We start from the raw sequence: 22,503 nt of genomic DNA on the forward strand, positions 1-22,503 counted from the left end.
TCACGGTGGCTCCACCAAAGAGTGACCAAGTGACAGTTTTCCTGGGACCATTGCACTAAGGGGTGGGAGGTGTACAGCACACACAGACTTTGAAGGGTGATGAGTGAGTCTGAGGAGGGGGCACAATTGAAAAGTCTATATCACCAGATGTACTCCGTGGCCTGATACAGGGTGAAGAGCTCGGCTGTAAAAACTGACAGTGTGCTGGAAGCCTATATTGAAAGACACAGGCACCAATAACAAAGGCACACCCGACCCCATGGTCAGTCCAAGCACCATCAGTGTACACAAAGGTACTAGTGCGAAGTTCTATGCAAAGGTCGTGAAACTGAAGGTGATCAAGCAAGGCTGGAGTAGTGTCCTTAGGAAGTGAATGAAGGCCAAGTTTAACATGGGCCCCTTCACAAAGCCAAGGTCATGAAGGGTTCACACCCACCGAGAAAGTTGCAGGTAGTGTGAAGTTAATCTGCCATAGCAAGTGCCGAAAGCAGACTCCTGGAGGCGACAGAGAAGAGGGACGCGCCCCATACTGGTGGTCAAAGGAATCATCGAAGGAGGCACAGGATGGGTGCCCATGGATGGCAGACGAACGGCATGCATACCTGCTGAGGAGAAAGTCATGGCGGTAGGACAAATGTAGTTCAGCAGCTTCAGCATACAGACTCTCAACCGGGGTAGTGTAAAAGGTGCCAGTGACCAAACGGATGCCACAATGACAAATTGTGTTGAGACAGCGTAAGCGGGACGGACGTGCAGACGCATAAACAAAGCACCCATAGTCAAGTTTCGAACGGACAAGAGACCGGTACAAACGGAGCAGGGTGGTTCGATCGGCACCCCAGAAAGTAACATTGAGGAACTGCATACAGCGGGCTGACACTTAAGAAACATGGGAGGACCAAGAGTTTCCTATCAGGCATGAGCCCCAGGAATTTTGTAGTTTCAACAAATGGAAGGGCAACAGGCCCAAGATGTAAAGATGGTGGGAGAAACCATTTGCACTGCCAGAAAGTCATACGGACAGTTTTGTCAGCAGAAAAACGAAAGCCATTGTCGATGCTCCAGTAGTTAAGACAGTCATGACATCACTGAAGATGCCGCTCAGTGAGATAGGTCTGTGGAGAACTGCAATGTATAGCAAAATTGTCAACAAAAAGGGAGCCGGAGATGCCCGGCGGGAGACAGGCCGTTATAGGGTTAATGGCGATAGCAAAGAGGATAACGCTCAGGACGAAACCCTGAGGCACACCGTTTTCCTGGATAAAGGTGTCTGACAAGACAGAACCCACATGCACCTTGAAAACTCAGTCTTTTAAAAATTCCTGAAGGAAACAGGGCAGGCAGGCAGCCACGGAAGCCCCATGTGTAAAGAGTATGGAGGATACCAGTTCACCAGGAGGTGTCATAGGACTTCCCCAAATCGAAAAACACAGCCACAGTCTGGGATTTCCACAGAAAATCATTCATAACATGAGTGGACAAAGTAATGTGATGGTCAACTGCAGAATGCCGTGCTTGAAATCCACACTGTGCAGTCGTTAGAAAATTGTGAAACTTGAGCCACCATATCAGCCGGGCATGAATCATACGTTCCATCACCTTGCAAATGCAGCTGTTGAGAGAGACAGGATGGTAGCTAGAAGGAAGGCTTTTGTCCTTAGTGGGCTTTGGTATGGGTATGATGTGGTGGCTTCATGCCAAAGTCTAGGTAATGTGCCCTCTGCCCAGATGTGGTTGTACATGTTAAGCAAAAAGTACTTGCCTGCAAGAGATAGATGCTGCAACATCCGAATGTGCACAACGGATAGCCCTGGGACAGAGGATTGAGATGAACTGAGAGCATGATCAAGCTCACTCATAGTGAAGGTGGCATTGTAGCACTCACATTTCTGAGAAGAGAAGGGAATCGCCCAATCCTCCCCGCTCGTTTCTGATGCAGGAAGGCATTCCGACAAATGGCAGTCCAAGGTGCTGGAGATAGCAATAGGGTCCACGATAACATAGTCTTCTACTGTCAGGCCGGAAATTGACAAATGGATCTTGGTCCCAGAGAGCCGTCTGAAGTTGGCCCACATGACAGAGGAAGGTGTGGAACTGTTAAGGATACAAGTTACTTTTTATGACTTATAAATTCTATAGTCTCTGCTGATTACATTGAAACATACATTACAAGCTTTCACATGAAAAATGACCTATATATATCAAATTTTAAAATTTGGGTCATGTATGCCACAATGTCCCCTATATTTTTGTTACAGAAACCAGTATTATTTTGAAAAGAACTGTGAACTTTTTGTTTCCAACAATTATACACACGATATATTGTATATGTTGGTAGCAGTGAAGGTTTCTAGTGTTTGTAAATGATAATCTTTGCTAGTATTTACTTTTGTTTCACTGAAGCAGTTTGTTCACGTGTTACTGAAGTTTGTTGCCCAAGTGCTACATATATTTGTGGAAGTACATATCCTTTAGTGTGCAATAAATACAAACTATGCCATGCATTGAAAAATCTAATGAAAGGGAATTCCGTGGTAACCACTTCACAAACAAAGCAAGTCACACTGTAGAAAGTAACTTATGTATCAGTTCTTCAGGGAAGAAATTCCCACATGGCACGCCTCCTGGTGATTCAAAATTTTTGTGTTAACAATGACGCTGTTTGTAGTGGATTTTTTGTTGTTGATGTGGGCATCTTATCTTCTTTGACAAAGGAAGTGGTGAAATGTAAACAATGCGATGGTGTAGGCTGTCTGGAAATAGCTGAACAACAAAATAGCAAAAACGGTTCAGAGTCAAAATTAGATCTGTGTAGATCCTGCAATAAATCTACCTCGAAAATGACTTCAAACGTTGTGCGTAATTCATATGACGTGAATTTGAAGTATAGTGTATGCAATGCATGCAATAGGTAAAGAAAAAAAAAAAGACTGCTCAAACGTTTTGTGGATTGATAGACCTTCCTCCTCCTCCCAGTAGGTTCAGCAAGTACATAAAAATACTTTTAGGTGCCTTGACGGTTGTGTCTAAAGCATCTATGAAACATGCAGTAGAAAAAGCTGTAAATATTAGTGGAACCAGGGACATTGCTGTTGCACTTGATGGGACATGGCAACATTGAGGACATCATTCCTTGAATGGTGTTGTAAGCACTATTTCTCTGGAGAATGGAAAAGTAGTTGATGTTGAGTGCTTATCTAAGTACTGCCATACCTGCCATAGTAACACTGAATGACATATTGAACATCAGTGTCCTAAGAACTATGATGGTTACAGTGGAGATATGTAGTGTGATGGAATTCTAAAAATATTTCAGAGGTCAGTGCCTGTTTATAACGTTAGATATACGAAGTACCTAGGCGATGAGGACACTAAAGCTTTCAATAAAATTAACGAGTCCAATTGTATGGCGATATCTTGGTAACAAAACTGGAGTGTTGTGGACATGTGCAAAAGAGGATGGGTGCTAGACTTAGGAAGCTATGAAGATAAATGAAAGGAAAGTTGCTATCTGATGGAAAATCTGTCTTGACAAGGCAGATTGACAGAAACTGAAATAGACATTCTTCAGAGTTATTATGGACTGGCCATTAGACGAACTGCACCTCTGAATGATGTTACAGCAATGAGAAAAGCTGTATGGACCACCTACTTTCATAAGTTGTCCACAGGTGACCACCCTGTTCACACACTTTGTTCTAAAGGAGCAGATTCTTGGTGTGGTTACAAAAAGCAAAAGAAAGTGGTCAAATATACCATCATAAGCATTCTGTTCCTGAGCCTGTTATGAATAAATTAAAACCAATGTTTTAGAGCTGAGTGACCCTGTTTTGCTTAGTAAATGTCTTCATGGGGGCACTCGAAATAGAAATGAAAGTTTCAACCATTGCATATGGGAAAGATAACCCAAGAATGTTTTTGTAGGACTAAATATATTAAAAGTTGGTGTACTAGATGCAGTGATGTGTTCCAATGATGGAGTGATAGGAAGGTTTGAAGTACTGAGAAATTTAGGCTTAAAATGTGGCTCTAATATGGAAGATCAATTGCTTGCATGTGGAAGACAACGGGAGCATGAAGCTGAAAGACTTGCTCTTTAAGTTATCAAAGAAGCAAGCAGTGCTGAAAGAAATGCCAACAGGAAGCTTGAAGATGAAGAAATACTGCAGGATGAAGACTGTGCTTCAGGAATGTTCTGAGGCACAGTTTAATTGGAGTCATATCTTCATTCGCAATTTCCCACAAGTTGTATTTTTCAGAATTCAGGTACAAATATTACCTAAAGCTTATAAAGCATTGCTCTAATTTTTTTTTCTGCAACTTCAATAGTCTATACTTATGCAGAGACTTAAGCTTTATTGCATAATCAACTAAATTATGGAAAAAAACATTTTTATTAGGAAAAACATTATAAAAATTAAAATGTAAGATATGATATTTTTTATCCTTATAATATACAAAATTGGTAGAACTAAATAGATCTAGTATCTCAGCCATCACGTCAAGCATATCTGGTAAATATTTGGTCTCCTTAAAATGTATAAAATTGGATTAAATGGTACCTCAATTTGAGGAAGTAATTTGGGAAAAAAGTGCATCAATTTCTTTATAATTTTTTTAATAAGCTTAAGAAGGTTCAAAAATATGCAAAATACTTCTAATTTGTTTAGAAAGTGTGCTGCATTACCCGATATCAACAAAAAATCTGTAAAACATATACATTATAAACAGTGCCTGAAAGAAATAGGTGTTGATTTTTACATAATACTGAGCCACAAAAGTATCCTATATCTTTAAAAGAACTAGTGAATGAAATCTAGCTAGCTATTTTGCTATCCCGAAGAACGCGACATCACTTTGCATGCATCTGTTTATAATGAATGCAGTTAACCATTGTAGGATGATGGTTCAAAATGTGGAAAGCATGTCTCCTTGCACGAATTGCATTGCACCAAGGGACTGGGACATAGCATGGTAAAGAGTAAGTGCAAGGAATGGAATGTTCTGCAGCAGTAAGGTGGGGTAGGAGTCAGCAAACAGATAGTACATGGGAAATGGCCACTCAAGTAGGCGTCAGAAAGAATGGGCAAGCTGGGCAGTGCAGAAGGTAGGTGCAAATGGGAATAGGTGTGCGAGGAGTCGGGAAGCTAAGTGGCTGCTCCAGTGTTAAGGCAGAAGAGGCTGGGTTGATTAAGAAGATCAGCCAAGAGGGCACCTCTCAGACAGGTTCTGGGAGAACCCCAAAGGGGATGATGCACATTAAAGTCACCAAGTAACATAAATGGGGGAGGTAGCTGCCTAATAACCTGAAGGAAGTCTGCCCTGGTGACATCGAAAGACAGAGGGACATAAATGGTACAGATGGAAAAAGGCAGGTGGGGAAGGAAATAGTGAACTGCAACATCTTGAAGATGTTTAATCGGGGAGATGAGTTGTCTTGAATGTCATCTTGTTTGAGCAGCATGACGCACTTATGAGATGGAATGCCGACCTCAGGGGGGAAGGTCAAAACAAACCGGCAAGAAATCTGAAAGCCGAAAGAGGTCGTGAGGGTGCAATTCATTTCCTGAAGGCACAATACAAAGGGACACTGCAATGCTAAAAGCAGCTGTAAATCCTCTTTGTGGGAGAGAAGGCTGCGAACGTTCCATTGGAGGAGAGTCATGATGATGATGAGATGAAGAGGAGTCACCTCGGCAGATGCCTAGTGACAGCCTGTGGAGAGTCACTACTACAGCGAACAGACGCAGGAGGATCCTGCTCCATGGGGTCCACAGAAATATCGGATTACCTGTGCTGTCGGCCTGTGGGTCCATTGCTGAGAAACGGTTCGGGGTGCGTATGGAGGCCAGCCGGGCAAAGGTATCATGTGGCAACGCCATCAAAGAGAATCTTCGAGTCGGCAAAGGAAAAGACTGTTTTCCTTTGGTGGACTTCTTCAAGCCTTTCCGGTTAGAGGAAGACTCTGGCGTTGTTTGGCTGGAGGGATGTACGAAGTCTTCATGGGAGTGCTCCTTCTGTCCTTTCCAGCCAACCAGTTGTGTAGCTGGTTGGTTGGTTGGTTTGTGGGATTGAAGGAACCAGACTACTAGGGCCATTGGTCCCTTTTTCCACGAACTTGAAACACTCACAAAGAATAAAAACAAACAATGGAGATGACAAGAGATGACACAGATAGAGACCAGAAGAAAGGAATTAAAATCACACCGATTGTCTCTGTGGTTGGCCAACCACAGAAACAAAAAAGGAAAGCCAACCACCAAGAAACGCACTAAAAACCCCAATCTAAAATCGTAGGCCAAAGGTCAGACTCAGTTAAAAAAGAGAACAAACACTTAGATCAAGCGATAAAAACCCCCTGCACGAATAAAACTCAAAACTAAATCTGCCATCGCAATGTTAGCTGATAAAAGTGCAGGAAGCGTATCAGGCAGTGCAAACATCTGCCTGAGTGGAGTTAAAATCGGGCAGTCCAAAAGATGTGAACCACCATCAAAGCTGATCCGCAGCGACATAAAGGTGGGTCCTCACGACGCAGTAAATAGCTGTGTGTTATCCAGCCGTGGGCAATGCACAGCCGGCAGAGGACAACAGAGTCCTTGAGAGAGACCCGTAAGGAGGAGTGCCACGCACCAGTAGTCTCCTTGATGGCCCGAAGTTTGTTGGGTGATGGGATGCCTACATGACCGGGGTCCACTTGCAACTTGCAAAGAACATTGGTGAGGCTAACGGGGAGGTTGCTCTCCACCTACAGTGGGTTCTTGCCAGGTTTCAACACGGGGATTACGACGCTTTCCCGCCATTGTGACGGGAACTCACCCTCAACCCTGGATATGGTTGAAAAGATCTATGAAGCATCGGTGGCAGTCCACGGAGAGGTGTTTGAGCATCTGACAGTGGATGCGATCTAGCCCGGGAGTCTTATCAGGGCAAGCGGCTAGGGCACTTTGGAATTCCCACTCACTGAACAGAGCATTGTACAATGTCGAGCTGTCTCAACACTCGCTCAATGACGCTGCCTCGGCCTGTTGTCACTGATCCACCCCACAGAGGGTTATGGGCATTGAAGTCGCCCAGTAACAGAAAAGGTGGCGGCAATTGGGCTGTCAGCACAGCCAGGACATGCTGTAGGACATCACCATCCAGTGGAAGATAGAGACTGCAGACAGTAACAGCCTGAGGTGTCCACACCCAAACACTCTAAAGGTGTTTGTAGAGGGACAGACTCACTGTAAAGGGAGTGAACGACATAAATGCAGACGCCACCAGATACCCTCTCATAAGCTGCCCGGTTCTTATAATAATCCCAATAGCCATGAAGGGCGGGGGTTCGCATCGCCGGAAACCAAGTTTCCTGAAGGGCAATGCAGAGGAAAGGGTGAAGGCTGAGAAGTTGTCAGAGCTCAGCAAGATGGTGGAAAAAACTGCTACAGTTCCACTGGAGGATGACATTGTCCATGGCCGAGAAAGGCGTGAAGGGACCGAGGAGGCAGATTACACCACTGGGTCACCTGCTACCGCCAATTGAGTACCTGTGCGAGTGTCATCCGTTGTGTCTGAGAGTCTGAAGAGATCTAGGTCCTCAGCAGACGTCAGAATCTCTACCTTGCCCTCGGACGCACAGCTTGTAGGTTGCGGTGGGGTGGGTGCCACCACAAGTTCCTTCATCTTAGAGGTCTTCTTTTTGGACTTGTCTCACTGCTCTTTGGGTTTCACTGGCCGAGAGGGCTTCACTGATTCAGTCTCCGGGACAGAGGAGGATTGCGAAGCCCTACGACCAGCTGCTTGTGGGCACTTATGCCACTGCCAGGCATCATCCTTCCCATTTGTGGAAACCTGGGAAGGGAGGGACCCAAGGGACCCCTCACTAGTGAGAAGAGCCGAAGAAGTTGGACACTTCTCTGGCTCAGAAGTGGGGACAGACGTCCTCGATGGGTGGGGGGGATGTTGCCCCCAAGGCAGGTGCCGCAGGAGCAACAGGATGGGTAGTGCCCCCCATGGACAAGGGGGCATGTGGAGTTGTATGGCTCGGTGAGCCCACTGGAATTTGCTGAACTGATGGGGCTATCACGGATGTCGTAGCGGCGACATATGAGGAAGTCATTCGCACAGGATGGAGTTGTTCATATTTCCTCTTAGCCTCAGTATAGGTCAGTCGGTCCAGGGTCTTATATTCCATGATTTTCCGCTCTTTCTGTAAGATCCTGCAGTCTGGTGAGCAAGGTGAATGAAGCTCTCCGCAGTTGACACAGATGGGAGGTGGGGCACATGAAGTATTGGGATGTGATGGGCATCCGCAATCTCGACATGTGAGGCTGGAAGTACGGTGGGAAGACATATGACCGAGCTTGCAGCATTTACAGCACCGCATCAGGGGAGGGATATAGGGCTTAACATCACAGCAGTAGACCATCACCTTGACCTTCTCCAGTAGTGTATCACCCTCAAAGGGCAAGATGAAGGCACTGGTAGCAATCTTCTTATCCTTTGGACCCCAATGAACGCACCGGATTTTTTTTTTTTTTTTTTTTTTTGTGGTTTTAGGGCGCACAACTTCAGTGGTCATTAGTGCCCTGACTACTCTAAGAATGCACCGCGAGGCACAAGTTGACAACAACAACTAAAAGGGAAAACACGATAAAAGACAGACTGACAGGCATAGGATTAAATAACAGCATCATCAAATGTCCTTAGAGAGGTTTGTTAAATTGATAAAATGAAGAACACGAGCAGCTGCTCGTGGGTCATCCGCTAAAAATGGCATCGAAAGTACTTGGCAGGTTAAGATCTAGACGCAGTGTGTTAAAATCGGGACAGGACATTAAAATGTGTCGAACCGTCAGCAAGTGTCCACATGGGCAGAACGGCGCCGGCGCAGCTGTCAGCAGATGGCGATGGCTGAACCGGCAGTGTCCAATTCTTAACCGGGCCAAAACTACCTCCTCCCGCCGAGAAGGGCGTGAGGAGGACGTCCAAGCCATGGGAAGAGGTTTTAAGGCCCGAAGCTTGTTGTCTGTAAGTGCAGCCCAATCGGCATGCCACAGTGATAAAATGCGCCGACAAATGACCCTGCTAAAATCGGACGAAGAGACACAACAAGAAGCTGTCCGAGGCTGGAGGACCGCAGCCTTGGCCACGGCATCTGCAGCTTCGTTCCCAGGGATACCGACATGGCCAGGAACCCACATAAAGCTAACCCGAGAACCGACGTCCACCAGCTGCTGAAGAGAGCGTTGGATCCGGTGTATGAAAGGGTGAACTGGGTACGGATCACTGAGGCTCTGGATGGCGCTCAGGGAATCGGAGCAGATGACATAAGCAGAATGTCGGTGGCAGCAGATGTAAAGAACAGCCTGGTAGAGGGCAAAGAGCTCAGCTGTGAAGACCGAACAATGGCCATGGAGCCGGTATTTGAAACTTTGTGCCCCGACAATAAAGGAACACCCGACCCCGTCATTGGTCTTAGAGCCATCTGTATAAATGAAAGTCATGTTGTTGAACTTCGAACGAAGTTCCAAAAAACGGGAGTGGTAGACCGAACCGGGGGTAACCTCTTTTGGGAGCGAGTTGAGGTCAAGGTGAACGCGGACCTGAGCCTGGAGCCAAGGTGGCGTGTGGCTCTCGCCCACTCGAAAGGTTGCAGGGAGTGAAAAATTAAGGTGTTGAAGGAGGCGACGAAAGCGAACTCCAGGGGGTAGCAGGGCAGAGACATACAACCCGTATTGACGGTCGAGAGAGTCGTCAAAAAAGGAACGATAAGACGGATGGTCGGGCATTGACAGTAGCCAACAGGCATACCGACAAAGCCGTATATCGCGCCGGTAGGTGAGTGGCAATTCGCCAGCGTCAGCATGAAGACTCTCTACGGGACTAGTATAAAATGCTCCGATCGCAAGTCGTAAACCCCGATGCTGTATGGAGTTGAGGTGGTGTAAGATGGATGGCCGTGCAGAGGAGTATACGAAGCTCCCATAATCCAGCTTGGAGCGGACGATCGACCGATATAGACGAAGTAGGACGGTTCGATCCGCTCCCCACGACATACCACTGAGAACACGGAGGACATTTAAAGAACGGGTACAACGGGCGGCCAAATATGACACATGTGGAGACCGGCTAAGTTTCCTGTCAAATGTAAGGCATAAAAATTTGGTTGTCTCCACGATTGGGAGAGCAACGGGACCGAGTCGTAAGGACGGTGGGAGAAACTCTTTGTAGCGCCAGAAGTTAATACAGACCGTCTTCTCGGCAGAAAAACGGAAGCCATTGGCGACACTCCAAGAGTGATGATGATGATGTTTGGTTTGTGGGGCGCTCAACTGCGTGGTTATCAGCGCCCGTACAATTTCCCAACCTTTGCTCAGTCCAATTTCGCCACTTTCCTGGATGATGATGAAATGATGAGGACAACACAAACACCCAGTCATCTCGAGGCAGGTGAAAATCCCTGACCCCGCCGGGAATCGAACCCGGGACCCCGACACTCCAAGAGTAAAGACGGTCAAGAGAACGCTGAAGACAGCGCTCCAGGACACGTGTACACTGCGCGCTGCAATAGATGGTAAAATCGTCCACAAAAAGGGAGCCTGATACATCAGCTGGGAGGCAATCCATTATTGGATTGATCGCGATGGCGAAGAGAGCGACGCTCAAAACTGAGCCCTGTGGCACCCCATTCTCCTGGCGAAAGGTGTCCGACAGGACAGAACCCACACGTACCCTGAACTGTCGATCCATTAAAAAGGAACGAATAAAAAGAGGGAGGCGACCGCGAAGGCCCCATGTATGCATGGTGCGGAGAATGCCCGCCCTCCAACAGGTGTCGTAAGCCTTCTCCAAATCAAAGAACACAGCCGCGGTCGGGCGCTTCCGCAAGAAGTTATTCATAATGAAGGTCGACAAGGTAACCAGATGGTCAACAGCAGAGCGGCGCCTACGAAATCCACATTGTACATTGGTAAGTAGGCATCGAGACTCGAGCAGCCAAACCAATCGAGAGTTAACCATTCGCTCCATCACTTTACAGACACAGCTGGTAAGCGAGATAGGTCGATAACTGGAAGGCAAGTGCTTGTCCTTCCCCGGCTTAGGAATCGGGACAACAATAGACTCGCGCCAGCATGCGGGAACATGTCCCTCAATCCAGATGCGATTGTATGTACGAAGAAGAAAACCTTTACCCGCAGGAGAAAGGTTCTTCAGCATCTGAATATGAATAGAATCAGGCCCTGGAGCAGAGGACCGTGATCGGCCAAGTGCGTTTTCGAGTTCCCGCATGGTGAATGGGGCATTATAACTTTCACAATTCGAGGAGCGGAAGTTAGGTGGCCTAGCCTCCTCTGCCTCTTTGCGGGGGAGGAAGGCAGGGTGGTAATGAGCGGAGCTCGAAACCTCTGCGAAAAAGCGGCCGAAGGCATTGGAGACAGCCTCAGGGGCCACAAGGACATCATTCACGACCTTCAAGCCAGAAACTGGTGAGTGGACCTTAGTGCCAGATAGCCGACGCAGGCTACCCCAGACAACAGAAGAAGGAGTAAAACTGTTGAAGGTGCTTGTGAAAGCAGCCCAGCTGGCTTTCTTGCTTTCTTTGATAATACGACGACACTGAGCACGTAATCGTTTATAATGGATACAATTCGCCACTGTAGGGTGGCGTTTAAATGTGCGTAAAGCACGTCGCCGAGCACGTAAAGCGTCTCTACATGCTGCGGTCCACCAGGGGACCGGTACGCGACGTGGAGGAGAAGTAGGGTGAGGGATGGAATATTCAGCAGCAGCGAGAATGACTTCCGTGCGGTGTGCGACCTGACGATCGCAGCTTGTGAAGGTTTGATCCTGAAAGGTCGCCCTGGAAGAGAAGAGCCCCCAGTCTGCCTTGGAGATGGTCCAACTAGAGGAGCACGGAGAGGGGGTATGCTGCAGGAGATGGATAACACACGGGAAGTGGTCACTCGAATATGTATCAGAAAGTGCATACCACTCAAACCGGCGTGCAAGTTGGGGAGTACATATAGAGAGGTCTAAATGGGAATAGGTGTGAGATGTGTCCGAAAGAAAAGTAGGGGCGCCAGTATTGAGGCAGACAAGATTGAGCTGGTTGAAAAGGTCTGCTAACAAGGAGCCCCTCGGGCAGGATGCTGGAGAGCCCCAAAGGGGATGGTGGGCATTGAAGTCTCCAGTTAACAAAAATGGTGCAGGTAGCTGAGCAATAAGTTGCATCATGTCTGCCCTGGTAATGGCAGATGACGATGGAGTGTAAACGGTACAAAAGGAAAACGTAAAAGTGGGGAGAGTAATGCGGATGGCAACTGCCTGCAGGCCGGTGTGCAACGTGATGGGATCGTAGTAAATATCATCCCGGACCAGCAACATAACCCCTCCATGAGCTGGGATACCTACCACAGGGGGTAGGTCAAAACGCACAGAGGTGTAGTGTGCCAAGGCAATTTGATCACATGGGCGTAGCTTCGTTTCCTGGAGGGCTACGACGAGCGGACGGTGCAAGCGGAGCAGCAACTTCAAGTCCTCTTGGTTGGAGCGAATGCTGCGAATATTCCAGTGAATAAGTGCCATTGTAAGAAAAGGAAGATGAAAGGAGGGGTCACCTCGAAGGCCGCTGAGGGCCTGGCTTCGAGCGAGCACTGCCGCCGCTATCAGTAGGTGGACAGTCATCGTCCATCGGGTCTATAGGTTCATCGGCCATCTCGGGAGGATGGCCGGGAGGGGGAGCTTCCTCCGCCGGTGAACGGCCAGATGTACGGCTACCAGCGGTGCGGCCAGGCGAAACGGATGACGGCCTGGGGCGGCAACCGCTGGGTGGCGCAGGAGAAGAAATGCGCCGTGGCGGAGAAGGAGAACTGTGCTTCCTATGAGCCTTTTTGGAAGGACGTTTGGTGGAAGTACCGGTCGAAGGCTGGGAGGTCGAGGTACGTAGGAAGTCTGCACGGGATGGTTCCTTCTTGAAGGCCCGTGCATCTGACTTCGGGGTTTTCGTCTTAGCAGAGGCTGATGAAGGGGCTGGTGTCTGTGGGGTGATGGGAGGAAGAGGAGACGTCGACCGCACGATCTTAGCACTGGCCGAACGGACGACCGTGGGGCTGAAGGTCAGATCGCATGTCTGGGTTGCTACCTCCCTGGTAGTCCGAGGAGAGGCGAGGACAGTACTGTATTTCCCCGCTGGGAGCAGCGCGGGCTTCCTACTAGCCAATAGCTTGCGAGCAGCCGAGGTGGACACTTTCTCTTTGACCCGAATTTCTTGGATACAGCATTCTTCCTTATAGACAGGACAGTCGCGGGAGGATGCGGCATGGTCACCCTGACAGTTCACACAACGAGGAGACGGAGGTGGACAGTCACCCTCATGGGCATCCCTGCCACAAGTGACACATTTAGCCGTATTGGAACAAGAGTGTAGAGTGTGATTGAAACGCTGACACTGGTAGCAGCGCATAGGTGTCGGGACATAGGGGCGAACAGAAATAACCTCGTAGCCCGCCTTGATGTGCGATGGCAGCTTAACACTATCGAAGGTCAAGAAAAGTGTCCGGGTCGGTACAAGGTCATTGTTGACCTTTTTCATGACCCTATGGACAGCCGTCACGCCCTGCTCAGCGAGGAAAGATTGAATCTCCTCGTCAGTCAATCCGTCGAGGGAGCTAGTATAGACTACACCACGAGACGAATTCAAAGTTCGGTGGGCCTCCACCCGGACAGGGAACGTGTACAGGAGTGTGGCCCGAAGCAGTTTTTGTGCCTGAAAGGCACTCTCAGTTTCTAGTAATAAGGTACCGTTACGCAACCTGGTACAAGATTTGACAGATCCAGCTATGGCATCTACGCCCTTCTGGATAACGAAAGGGTTGACAGAGGAAAAATCCTTTCCGTCCTCAGATCGAGAAACGACGAGGAACTGTGGGGCAGGCGGTAGTACTTTTGTCACTGGTGGCTGGTCACGTTTCCGTTTTTGGGCAGAAGTCGAGAGAGATGGAGTAGAATCCATTGCGGAGGAATCCCCCACGATTGCCAGCGTCTCCGATGGCGCGCTCCTTCCTTGTGGGGACCCTCTCAGAGGGCACTCCCGCCTTAGGTGAATGTTTACACCTCAGGTCACACCTCCCGAGAAACAGACGGAGGGACCAATCGGCATGGTCAGAAGGTATCAGCTCAGGCAATCACCCCTCCCCGGGCCTGGCCTTTACCAGGGGGTACGCGCGTGCCTTACATGTCTACCCAGGGCGGGGAATTACCCGTTACCCCGTCACCGGCTACGCGTGCGAACGCGTGGGTCGGCCTTCAGGCACGCACAGGGAGGAAGGAAGAAGAGGAAAAAGAAAAGAGAGAGGGAGAAAGAGGACAGACTGTCTCAAACGCCGAGGCGGAGACCAGAGAAGGCAAGGAGAAGAAGGCAAGGAGAAGAAGGCAATGAGAAGGCAAGGAGAAGTCGAGGGAAAGAGTAAGGAAGACAGTGAGGTGGGGAAGAGCAAAGAAAGGAACCAACAAAAGGAAGGAAGAAACTAGAAGTGAAAACCCAAAAAGACCACAATCATAGGTCGTGAAACCGTCCGTCTCCGGACGCAGGCGCTAACTACCCCCGTGAGGGGGATGGACTCTTTTTAGTCGCCTCTTACGACAGGCAGGAATACCTCGGGCCTATTCTAATCCCCGGACCCGCAGGGGGTGAACGCGTCGGATGAAATGAACATCTTACGCTCTAAATTGGCGCACAGCTCGTCATCAGACTGCAAAAGAAGGTCCCTATGAAAAATAATACCCTGGACCATATTTAAACTCTTATGGGGTGTGATGGTAATTGAAACATCCCCCAACTTGTCACAACCAAGTAACCTTTGTGACTGGGCAGAGGATGCCATTTTTATCAATACTTACCCAGAGCGCATTTTGGACAAGCCCTCCACCTCCCCAAACTTGTCCTCTAAATGCTCTACAAAGAATTGAGGCTTCATTGACACGAAAGACTCCCCATCAGCTTTCGTACAAACTAGGAACCGGGGCGAATAAGTGTCACTGCCATCCTGATCCGTACACCCCTCCCATGGTGTGGCCAGGGAGGGGAACGATTTAGGATAGTATTTGTAAGTGTTGAATTGAGCCCGAGAATGCTTATAGACTGCTGGCGGCTAGCCACCAGCAAGAGATGAAGTATTACAGTTCATTGTGGGTCATCCGCCCTGATGCCACCCACTCTGACCAAGGGCCCTTCCCACAGGTGCCACCCAGCCTCAGCAAGGGCCACCTGGCAGGATGGCCATTGCCGGGAGTCCCGATGCCCCAGGGAGATAGGCATCTACTCCTTGGCATACGTGGGGAGTTAACAGCACAGGCATCAGCTGAGCAATCCGTGTGTTGCCAGGGGGGTACAACCAACAGGGTACACAGTGGCCCCGCCACAATGGACTGGCTACCATGCTGCATATTACGTACAAGAAAGTCCATGGTCTTTGTCTCCGCAAAAAGCAGCACTGCCAAGTGCATTGTGGAAATCACACCCAGGAATGTATCCTCATCCAAGAGATGGAAAACGAGCGGGACGGCAATGCGACGATGAGAAAGCTGGCTAAAGGTCTCAATGCACAATGGACACAATGCACGATGTAAGGCGCACTTCCCCAATTGACTCGATCTTCAGAAGAATTTCGAAATATGGAGGTCAAATCCGAGATGGGACCATCACATATAGGCTGAAATGTTTGAGACTCCTTTAGTCGCCTCTTAAGACAGGCAGGAATACCGCAGGCCTACTCTAACCCTCGAATCCGCAGGAGGCTGTGTAGCTTCACCCCTTGAGGTGGGAGTTTGATGGCTTGTTGCACTGCTGGACGGGGGGATGGCGACACTACCTTAACACTGGATGACTTTACAACCTCAGAGCTGAATTTGAGGTCACATGTCTGCGTGGCCATGTCTGTTATGGAGTGAGGGTTAACAAGAACAGAACAATAGGTGCCAGACGGGAGAATGCATGGTTTGAGACTAGCCAATAACTTTTAAGTGACTTTTTTTCTTTACCCAGATCACCTGGACAGCCCGGTCATCAAGATACATGGGACAATCCCGAGAGAAGGCAGGACAGCAACCATGCAGTTGATACAGTGGGGAGGAGGAGGTGGATAATTGCCCTCATGCGCATCCCTACCACAGGTACACATTTGGCTGGGTGTCAACAACACATTTTAGTGGGGTTGAAACAATGACACTGGTAGCACCACATTGAGTTTGGAATGTACGGCCAGACTGTGATAATTGCATAGCCTGTTTTGTTCTGGTACAGACCACTCTATCTAACACGAGAAAAAGAGTGCAGTTGGGCACTAAGGAGCAATCTACCTTTTCCATCACCTGATGGACGGCAATGACACCCTGATCTGAGAGGTAAGATTGGATTTCGGCCTCGGTTAGACTATCAAACAGCCTAATGTAAATAACACCACAGGAAGAATTCAAAGTTCTATGGGCCTCAACACGAACAGGGTAGCTGTGGAGAAGTGAGGCAGCGAGCAGTCGTTGTGCTTGAGAATCAGAAGTAGTCACCAAAAGCAAAGTGCCATTCCGTAAACAAGAGCAAGATTTCACAGGGCCAGCAAATGCATCAACACCTTTCTGAATAATAAACGGATTTTATTGTGGTGAAGGACTGACCATCTTCAGTACGTGAGACCACGAGCAACCATGGTGTAGCGGAAAAAGTCTTTGAATCATTAGCCTTATGTTTACATTTCATAGACGTTGATTGTGAAGATGATTGGCTCATTGTGAGAAAATCCCCCATGATTGCCAGAATGGATAATGATTGAATGGCACGCTCCTTCCAACTGAGGGCGAAAACCTGGCAGAGGAACCAACCAGCGAGTTGGGAAGGTTGCAGCTCAGGTAAGCACCCCTCCCTGGGCCTGGCCTGTGCCAGGGGGGGTACATGCGAACCCTATCTGTCGACCTGGGGCTGGGAATTACATGTTACCCAGTCACCGGTTATGCGTCAGACGCATGGGCCGGCCTTCAGGAGTGCACAGCGAGGAAGAAGTATGAGAGAAACCTTAAACGCTGAAGCAGAGTAATGAGAGGAGAAGGGAAACAAAAGAAAGGAAACGGGAGCGAAAAACAGAGGTGAGACTGTTCTTACAACAGCAAGACAATGCACAACACTCTCAACAACATCCCAGATGTGTTCCCCAAGGGACTGGAAAAAGAATAGCAAGAGGATAGATATGCATCATGGAAGGGAAAAGATGCTGCAAAAGTTGGGGCCCTGTGGTAGCCAAGCACAAACCTGTCAAAGAGCATTGGGCCCCCTGGGGGGAAGATGAAAGCTCACGTCAAGTGTGAACCCAATGAAAGGATGGATCCTGACTGCCTTGTACAAATCATGAAATACACATTATTAATAATGGTGTGGGGAGCAATGACATACCAATATCTTGGATGGCTGTACTTTGCTCAGAGAGCAATTAACAGTGATCAATACAAAGTTATGATTTGGCACCCTCTGCTGTTCATTGCAAGTGATACTTTCCAGATGCACAGTGGATTTTCCAAAAGGATGTGGCTCCATGCCACACATAAACAAGTTGAGTTTTGGTTATTTTTTGTTTGTAATATAATTTCCAAGGTTACCACTGTTACATATCATACAAATCTATAATTTCAGATTCGTTCTCTCATGACTGAATTGGGTATCAAAGAACTTCTGTGGGTGAGAAATTTGCCACAACTTAATCCAATTGAGAATTTGTGGTGACTGGTTGGGAAAGGAACTCAGAACAAGAAACCTGGGAAAAAGAAGAAGAGGAAGATGTTGGAGGTGACTGTGAAAGTGTAGCATCATGAAATTTACATCAGTACCATTAGAAAATTTATCTACTCCAAGCCTGGGAGTGAAAGCTGTCTTAAGTGTTAACCTGTGGGACCAACAACATATTAAGATATGTACGTACTGTTGACATATTCCCTTGCATTAAAACACTAGAAAATCGTCTCTTTCATTATAACTTTCCTTCTCACTTACAGAATATCTTTCTATAATAAATATTTGAAATTTCAAAGACAAATGGGTTTTTCGACGTTCTGTACCAAAAATCTCAAAATTCTATATGGATGTGTAATACCTTAGAACAGTAGTGTAAAGGAGTCTTGCACTTTTTTCAGTTGCTTGGGACTTTGTGCTGGGTGAGAAATTCATGATAAATGCCAAGAACAAGGCCACTGCCACAGAGTACTCTTCATTAAATTGAACTGACATTCTATCTGGACCTGGCGACTTATTTGTTTTCCGCTCTTTCAGCTGTTCCTCTGTGCCAGGGAAGCCTATTAGTATGTCAGCCACATTACGGTCTGTGTGATGGCATGTTTGTACAATTCTCCTATGTGAATGATTTCTTCAACAGAAATTTAAAACTTCGAATTTCCTTTTGCTATCTTGAACCTCCACTCCAGACTGGTCAACAAGTGACTGGATGGAAGCCTTAGAACTGCTTTACAATTTTACATAGGACCAGAATCTTCTTAACCAAATCTTACACTAGAGTATTATGGTTGTGGTGGTTGTATGCTTCGCACATAAATCTTTTTACAGATGCACGAATCTCAGCTAACTTTTGCCTGTTGTCAGTTGCACATTTTCTTTTAAACAGAGTGCAACAGCTTTTGCTTCCTCGGCATTTTCCGAATTCCTTTGTTAAATATGATGGGTCTTTTTGCTCCTTAATCCACTTACTCAGCACATACTTCTCCAGAGCACAATTTACATTCTGTTTAAACACTGCCTGTGATTCCTCTCTGTCAATCATATTGGGAACTAAATTATGTCAATTCATTATCTAAGTGAGATGCTAACAACTGCTAATCTGCTCTTTCTAGTGGAAAAACACAAAATGTCCACAGGTGAAAGTACCGTTGCATTTCAAGTACTGGTAGATGTAGCTGGTCACTGATAGTCAACTACATGTAAGACAATTTCTGACAGCCACTTCCCTTTGTTAATTTATACATAGACTTGTTCAACATTTAAATTAGAAACAAGAAAAGGACACTATAGATACCATCGCAGTACTGTTGGCTGAAATACGTTCCTGAAGATACAAACATTACAATTTGAAGCACAGAAACAGAAAGTGGGTAAAAGCCTCACATTACTGGATTTTCTAATGAAAACTTCAGTAGAAAATGTGGGAAAATGATGAGAAGTGGAGTTACAGGATCTGACTGCAAAACGAAACTTCACTTTCTGTATATTAAATATGAACCTAAATTCTGTACGTAAGTTTCATTGTGATGTCAAAATGTGATAACTGCAGCAGCTTATCAAATAAAGATAACCTAAATTGCAATGACTGGTAAGTGTCAAATTTTGTAGCAGAAACAACTGTAGTAAAACATTTTACTTCACACCCACATAGTACATTTAAATGACTAAAGACTTGGTAAATATTAGTGACCACTCTTGACAGTTTTCCCTTCTCCTTTCATGACAGTAAAGTCTCCTCCTTCAATGTTTTAATGTTTTCAACACTACTTGTTAACAAGTCAGTATCAGAGAAATCAATGTAGTGGACATCACCACCACCTTGAGAGTTGCTGTCACTCTCTTCCATTTGACTGAAGAATTTGATTGGATGTGTGCTTTTTTGGTAACTGCTTTGATCTTTTGCTACTGCATCTAACTGTTGTTTGACAGGTGTACTGGTAAGGACAGTTGATTTTCGTTTCTTTCTACCTCTTGCTGTTTTCCTTGTACCTGTCTTTACCAGTACACCAGTCAAACAACAGTTAGGTGCAGTACCAAAAGACAGAATATCAAAGCAGTTAAAAGCATACATTCAATGAAATAAACCCTTCAGTCAAATGCCAAATACTGGAAGAGAGCAACAGCAACTCTCAAGATGCTGATAATGTCCACTACATTGATTTCTTCCAATACTGACTTGCGCACAAGTGGTGATGAAAATGTTGAAACGGTGAAGAAGGGGAATATAGTCACATTTACACAAGATGTGTAATTTTTGTTTGCAGATGTCATCTGATGCCTAATATTCTCCACACTGCCATCTGCAGGTTTGTTAGTATCTTCTGCCAGCGAGTCATTGGCTGTTTCTTACTGTAATTGTAGAGGTGTCCGTTGCATATGATAAAAAAATCTTTTTCAGTAAGTATGTTTTAACTGGAAGGTTCAATATCACTAACGCTAAAGCCTTTCAAGATATTGGACACAGTAGAAGCCAAAGAATATGCTACCCTTACAAGACTGCAATGTCTTATACAGTAATTCTGGGGGCATTAAGAGGTGTTCCTATGATCATCACATTCTTTCATCAGCAGCTTTCTAGTGTTAACTGAACCCGTCCATTTTAACCCAAATTTTTTTGTCCAGTTAGCCCCACCTTCACTTTATCAAAAACCTTCAAAATAACGGGAAAATAGTTCCTTGTACAGCTTATATTTCACGGAGTATAATAAAGTAATAAACACTCAATTTAACCCACAATAACAAAATGGTATACTATTGGCAATTAAAATTTTAATGTCATTTCTTATATATGGGGAAAAAATTACACATTTTAATGTATATCTGCTTACAGCAGCCACGTAAATTCAAATAGTACTTCCAACCTAATCAAACAACTTTATAGTACGAAAACAATTTTCGCTCTTGAATTGTTAATTTCGTGATAGTCCAATGAACACCGCGGTTTATTTAACCCCAACCTACCCTACATCTCAACTGCGCTAAAAATTAGATGCTGTGTACATTTGATGGCAAGTATTCTGTAAGGATGCATCTCAATGATTTTACCACAAGTCATCGTGTTATTTGCCCAAGAAGCAACAGCTGTGGAATCATAAAGTCTCGTTTAATTTACTATCAGTTTTACACAGTTATTTGTGCTTACAAGATTTTCGTTAACACAGGCATAAACATAAAAACCTAAAGGTATGTACACCGTGTTTCTAAAGAAGCTTCAGATACAAATTATTCGTAGCATGTAACAGCATACCGTTGTTTACAAGTCTCCGTCAAGTTACGCCCCAAAAACACTTTGCACCCCTCTCCACTGTTATTAATGTGTCCTGTCCTCAATTATTCCTGCTCAGAGATAGAGTAACACGTGTACATTACAATAAGGTCTTTGCTTATTTGCTGTCGTCATACTTCATGTTTTATATTATTTTGTAAGGCCAATTTACACTGGCTGTCACGTCATGTCAAAGCATTCCACAATGCATTTCAAACATGATTTCAAATGACGGCATTCACCCACGCAATGAAGGGACCATAAAGTCATGTCACGTTACGTCAAGTCAATGACTTCTTGGGAAGATAGTTTTGACGCTGTCATCGTTTGCTAACAAAGGAAGCTAACCTATTTTCGCCACGCTCACACGTAATCCCTAGGTGTGGATTTTGCGCTTTTGTGTCTAATTAATATTTATTCTATTATTATGCTTTGTTTTCGTGTCAAACTGCAGTTGTTCCCAGTCGACTTTTGTCTGTTCTTCCAAAACCGAGGTCAGATAGGTGAAATCGAAAAATTATTTAAGTTTTATAATAAAGGAACAGAGCTGATACCACACCGTATATAAATAAGAACATAAGCTGGTGAAGCAGTAATCATTAAATAACATTTTAAGTGAAAAAGTCAGCTCTAATGAAGGAGAAAAAGTAGTCATTTGTGACGTTATTAGTTACGTAAAAAAAGTATATAACAGCCCAACGAAAACGGCAATGCTTGACAATTGTTAAATATGGCTGGGAATTGGATATATGTCCTAATCTCCTTCTGTCCCTCTTTTTGCCCATCTCTTCCTCAACCTTCTCTTTGTCCATTTCCTCCTCTCCCCCCCCCCCTGTCGATAACCTCTTTCCTCTATCTCCCTCCACTCTCTCCTCCCTTTCTCTCTTTCCGTTTCCTCCTTCCCCTCTGCCAGTCTCCTCTTCCACCCTTTCTCTGACACTGAGCTCTGTTTACTGTCATTTCACCAAAACTCTGGTTGGGAGTTCAGTTCCCTTATAATGGAAAGGGGAAATGGGTGGCATAATTGGTATGTGAAATCCAGTTGCTGGATCTGTGAGGATAGTACCATCAATGATAGTATTTTGCCTAGTTTTAATCTCTGAATGCCTAGGATCACAATGATTTGATGATCCAGGTTCCATAGTAGTAATCTAATCATAAGCCAATAAGCCATATAAACTATTTTCCTATTTTCTGTTAAAACTGCAAGGAAGAAAGCAAAACAGCACATTGTTTCATTTATAATTTTTGTTTCAAATTATATTCAAGGGTAAATAATATATTTGACGCAAACCATTTTGTAATAGTTTAAATGGCCTGCTGTCATACTCAAACCTGACTGTGAAAATGTTAACAAAACTGCACATTTTGACATACAGCTTTTCTTCCTTACAGTTAGTTTTAACAGAAAAGCTGGAAATTGTTGTTTAAAACGTATTTGGCCTGTGTCAGTATGAATATTTATTAGAGCAATGTGTAA

At 45.8% G+C, this 22,503-nt stretch overlaps 1 protein-coding gene across 1 annotated transcript in view; it reads right to left on the reverse strand.

Moving 5' to 3' along the window:
- The window catches only part of LOC126188004 (LITAF domain-containing protein), a 67,170-nt gene extending 46,019 nt beyond the window's left edge, over positions 1–21,151 (reverse strand). The window contains exon 1 of the mRNA XM_049929421.1: positions 21,006–21,151. The gene's annotated coding sequence lies outside the window, so the exon portion shown is untranslated. The remainder of the gene's footprint in view (positions 1–21,005) is intronic.
- Positions 21,152–22,503: the final 1,352 nt, after the last annotated feature.

This window comes from Schistocerca cancellata, chromosome 5, assembly GCF_023864275.1.
Source record: "Schistocerca cancellata isolate TAMUIC-IGC-003103 chromosome 5, iqSchCanc2.1, whole genome shotgun sequence".
Classification (NCBI taxonomy): domain Eukaryota; kingdom Metazoa; phylum Arthropoda; class Insecta; order Orthoptera; family Acrididae; genus Schistocerca; species Schistocerca cancellata.